General features: G+C 44.1%; 1 pseudogene; it reads left to right on the top strand.

Moving 5' to 3' along the window:
• The first annotated feature begins 1,080 nt into the window (after nt 1-1,080).
• Nucleotides 1,081-1,511, top strand: LOC127201101 (ubiquitin-conjugating enzyme E2 L3-like; annotated as a pseudogene).
• The last annotated feature ends 3,423 nt before the right edge of the window (nt 1,512-4,934 follow it).

Below are 4,934 nucleotides of genomic sequence, written 5' to 3'. Positions count from 1 at the left end.
ACCGCTGCCTATTGACTCCATGTCTGAGACTAGCCGGACACAGCTAAACTCATTTTCTCTGCTTTTAGGATACGAATTAGGTTTCTCACTTCCCAGGCGGCTTCCGTATGGCCTCAAGACACGTTCTTACTAACGCAGTGATTTCAAAGTGAAGAAAGCTAAAACGTGTGGCATGGTTAGTACCTGTCACTTTCCCATTTGCAATGAATCAGAGGACCTCATGACCATGTGGAAGGGTGATGTCACAGGATGGATGGTTTGTGCCCCTGAGTGATTTTTACCATCAACCAGAATGAGTTTAAGTGGTTCCTCCTGCTGTCATTTAAGTAACACTCCACACCTAAAGAATAACATGTTCGTAGCCTCTTAAAGGACCTTGCCACCCATGCCCAGCCACCTGCCCACAAGAGCGGAGACACAGTATACATGCATTGCTTTAAGACGCTAAGCGTATAGTGACTTATCAGCAACAAATGACTTATAATGCTGGACGTGCCAGATTCTACATGCAGGATCAGTGTAATAAGTCTTCCAAACTTCTGACACATGCAAATGACTGATGACACAAATGGAAGCAAAGATTGAGCTTCTTCCAGAACACCTTATTTGAGAGTCTTAGGAAATACTCAACTATAAAAGTCTAATGGAGAGATTAGCTGTATCTCAGGAGAGTGGTTTGTACAGATCTGACTTCGTTGCCTGACTTACATACAAGACCTACGTATGTAGAGTCTATGTAGGTACCAGGCAGGACCTCAAGGATCACGGCATTTAAGGGGCAAGAAGAAGAGAAAAGCTTGTGATAGGGACCGAAAAAGTCCCCATTAGTGAAATAAGAGACCAACAGAAGGGAGAGGACTTTGCTGAATGGAATGGTTCTCAACCTACTGTGTAACAGACTCAAGGACATGTTTGTGCCTACTGTGACATCAGGATCTGGGAATCTCCAAAATAGTTTCTGAATTAAGCTTGACCTGCCATTATTCAAAACCAAATATCCAATAATCAAACTGAAGGGCACAACTTTAATTTCCTAGTATTTTAAAAGGACTATAAAATGAGTCCACAGGACAATCTAAGATGGGAGCCCGGAGGAGGCTGATAAAGGAGTTCGAAGAGGTACACAAGTGTGGAATGAAAAACTTCCATAACATCCAGGTTGATTAAATGACTTGGAAAGGATTTACTGTTCCTAACAACCCTCCATATGATAAGGGCCCTTCAGAATTAAAGCCAACTTTCCAGCAGAGTATCCATTCAAACCACCCAAGATCACATTTCAAACAAACACCTACCACCCTAACATTGATGAGAAATGGCAGGTCTGTCTGCCAGTAATTAGTGCTGAGAACTGGAAGCCAGCCACCAAGACTCACCAAGTAATCCAGTCTTAGGCTGAGCACCCACTCTGGGCTGACCTAGCTGAAGAATGCTCTAAGGACTGTAAAAAATTCTGTACGAATGCTTAAGACTTTACAGAGAAATATAGGGGAAAGCGACCTGTGGACTAAACTCTGCCATGAGTGATTCCAGCAAGTTTGCACAGAGACTGCAAGCCATGAATTCAGATACCCCACAAAACAGGGCTCTGTAGAAAATTGCCACCACCTGGCATCTGCCTGTGGCAGTTACTTTCCTACAGTTTTCTTAATCAAAAGTGGTCTAGGTAACCTGTAAAGAAGGATTTAAAAAATTCAGACGTTTAAAAAAAAAAAGAGTTCCCAGCACTTTATCTTGTAAAGTCCGAGGGAAGCAGGCCTCAGAGGCACCTTCCTTAGTGTGACTTCTGTTTATTCCGATGTTCCCTACCCTAAGTTTTCTCTTATAATAATCCAAACAATGTACTATAGATTTCTCACTAGAGATCTCTCCATAACTTACCACACAGTGTGTAGTATGGATCTGGGTCACAGAACTGCTGTTAATATTTGTTGTCACACTCCACAGTGGTGCTTCCTTAAAACTTTCCTGTTCTGTTTTCAAGTCAGTAGTCCTGTGTGCTTTGGGACTTCTCTTTGAGGGCAGAAAGTTTCTCATCTTCTGTTCTCTGTAGCCCTTATAGAAGAATGTGTACATGGGAGATGTGCAGACTATACTTTTGCTGAGTTCACTTTGCTAGCAAGGGTAGCATTGATAAATTAGATTTGTATTGGCATACTAACACACAAACACACACACACACACACACATACACACACACACACACACACACACCCTCTATTGAGCTATACTGTACAGTCTGTCTCTACACAGTGCCAACTCTAAGCTGATAATATTCACAGGCCACTTTTGGGTAAGTGGACGACGTTGCTGCCTTTGGCTCCTGGCTGCACCTGATGCTGCCTAGCTTCCTCCAAGATTAGGAGTCAGCATCACTCAAACTCAGGCACAGCACACAGTGTGCAAGGCGAGATATGGGGAGGTCCTGTTCTTGCTTGGGAGGGCCTGCTCAGTCTGTTTCCTTTTCTTCTTTATGAGCTGAGAGAATGAACGTAGGTTGATGTGGAGTCATCTTCTCTTTCCCATTCCCTAATTTGTCATAAATCTTACTGGCCTAATCTAACATATACACCCCAGGCCCTCTCCCCCGACCTCTGCTGCTACTTTGGCACAAGATGGCTTCTCTTCACTTCTGACTAATCTCTCTGCTTCTGTCCTTCCTTCCCTGTAGTCAATTACTGATCCTTCAGCTGTTACAATCTTTCCAAGATAAGTCCCCTGTTCCCTGTTGTCTTCTCAAAGCCTCAATGTTCTTACATTGCTTTACAACTCTCCATATCTTTAATTTTTTTTTTTGAGACAGGGTTTCTCTGTGTAGTCTTGGCTGTTCTGGACTCACTTTGTAGACCAGGCTTGCCTCAAACTCACAGCGATCCTCCCGTCTCTGCCTCCTGAGTGATGGGATTAAAGGCATGCGCCACCACCACCTGGTTCAACTTTCCTTATCTTAACTCTATTGCCACTACTTGCCTCATGGCTGGTCATTTTAACCTCCCCATGTGTAGTTGTCTGAAGATGTTGGATGTGCTCCTGCCTTGGGTGCGGGCACTAGCCACTCTTGTATGCCTCCAATTCTCTCTCCCCTGAATGCTCCCCCTTGAAGCTTTTGCTCACATGTATACCTTACTTATGACATTCCAGATGCCTCTTAGCCCACTTCTCATTTCATTGCGGGCAAATTAAATATAAAAACACCTGGCCCTCTCCATTCCATGAGAAGACCTCCCAAGCTCATGACTTTACTCACAGCAGGCAATGTGTGCTAGTATATAGACTACAGCAGAGGTTTGACAGGCTTGTCCATCGAGGCTTGCTCAATTGCCTTCCTTCCTTTCCCTGAGACTGACCCAAAGATAACCAGGTACATGTGGACAAGACTTGGACTTAAGCTAGCTACCTGATGCAGTAGTGCCTCACTGAGTCCAGTCGTTATCAGTGGAACTCCATTTGTCTCTCATGTATACACGAATAGGAAAAAAATACTGTTCTGGGGTGTAGGATTTTGTAGAATTACAGTGGTAACAGTGGTGGGCTCTCTCATTTGAAGTCTACTACTTAAGTATACTATGTAAACTTAGGTTTAACTTCCATATTATGATTTTATTTTACCCACCTCCCTTCATTGGGGTGAGGCTCCGTAGCATGGGGAGGTGTTTAACTTATATATGCACCTCAGGAGCCTGACAAATGGCTCTGGGTGCTGAGTGTTGGGTTCCAAATGTTGCCTGAACGGCGTGCACACTTTGCTTACTCAGCACTCGCAGAGAACAGCCTTCCAGGTCAACTTTCTGAAGAATACTCACATTCACATTTCTCCATGAGTTACTGGCTCTGCCTACACACCATGCGGGTTAACAGTGCACTGATGGGAAAAAATGGCCAGGAATATTCTCTTAACAAGTTATCCAAATATTTTATTTGGATTAGGTGATTTTGAATTCCCTCTGAAGAGCTGCAGAAGCCAAACGGCATCACCATTTCAAAGCAGCCATCTGCAAGGGCTTAATACAGCCTGAGGTGCTGAAGCACATTTCCAGCAGCCGTGAAGCACAGGTGCACCCCAGCCAGCACCCAAGCATCTTCTCAAAGCCACTGTCCGGAGGGTTTACTAGGTATTACCTTTGGAATCAAAGCCTGAAGGTAGCAAAAGCTGGTAAATCTTCAACTACACATTTGCTTGAAATCAAAGAGTTCCTTGTCATCCAAATGGCCTGGGTACAAATGCTTGTCTCTTCAGGGGCCCTACCCATGCATCCTTCATGTGAAAAACACACACCGAAGCTTGCTGGCTGTTAGCCTAGTAGAAACTGGCCCTCAGCTGCAGCCGACCATCTGTTTTACTGGTGCCCATCTCAAATTCACATTCTTCCAAGGTGAAGCCTCAAATAGCTGTAAGGCTGCAAAACTAGTTGGCCTTCTCTGTCCAGATGTCTTGGGCAGAGCAGAGAAATGCTATCTCTTGGCAGGTGTTCATACTTAACATTGACATGAAGACTTAACTGTCTTGGAAAGCTGACACTTTCTTAAATAGGGTTCAGATCCAATTCAACCTCCATCCTGCACAGCTTGGCTGCAAATCCCTCTGGGTCTTCTAATCTCTGCAGGTCTTGACCTCACTATTTGTTCCACAAGGGGACTTTTAGCCAGGAGACTCCTGACACGTAGCTTTGCTTTTGGCTGAACATGGTGCTAACCCCTTCTTCTTAAGGGAAGGTGGCTAAACAGCTCAGTCAATTGTAGCACAGAGGAGACACACATATAAAATGATGGGGAGGCGGAGCTCTAGCTTGAAAGGGCAGAAAGGGGACTTTTTTTGTTCTAAATCTAGTTTGTCTGCTGTATCTCACAAAAAGGAAAAGAAAGAAAGAAAGAAAAAAAAAAAAAAACCAAAGGAAAAAACACTTCTTCCTTTTACAGATGGCAACATTGCTCTT

This window comes from Acomys russatus, chromosome 17 (assembly GCF_903995435.1).
Source record: "Acomys russatus chromosome 17, mAcoRus1.1, whole genome shotgun sequence".
NCBI classification, from domain to species: domain Eukaryota; kingdom Metazoa; phylum Chordata; class Mammalia; order Rodentia; family Muridae; genus Acomys; species Acomys russatus.
This window is presented reverse-complemented; position numbering and strand designations above follow the sequence as displayed.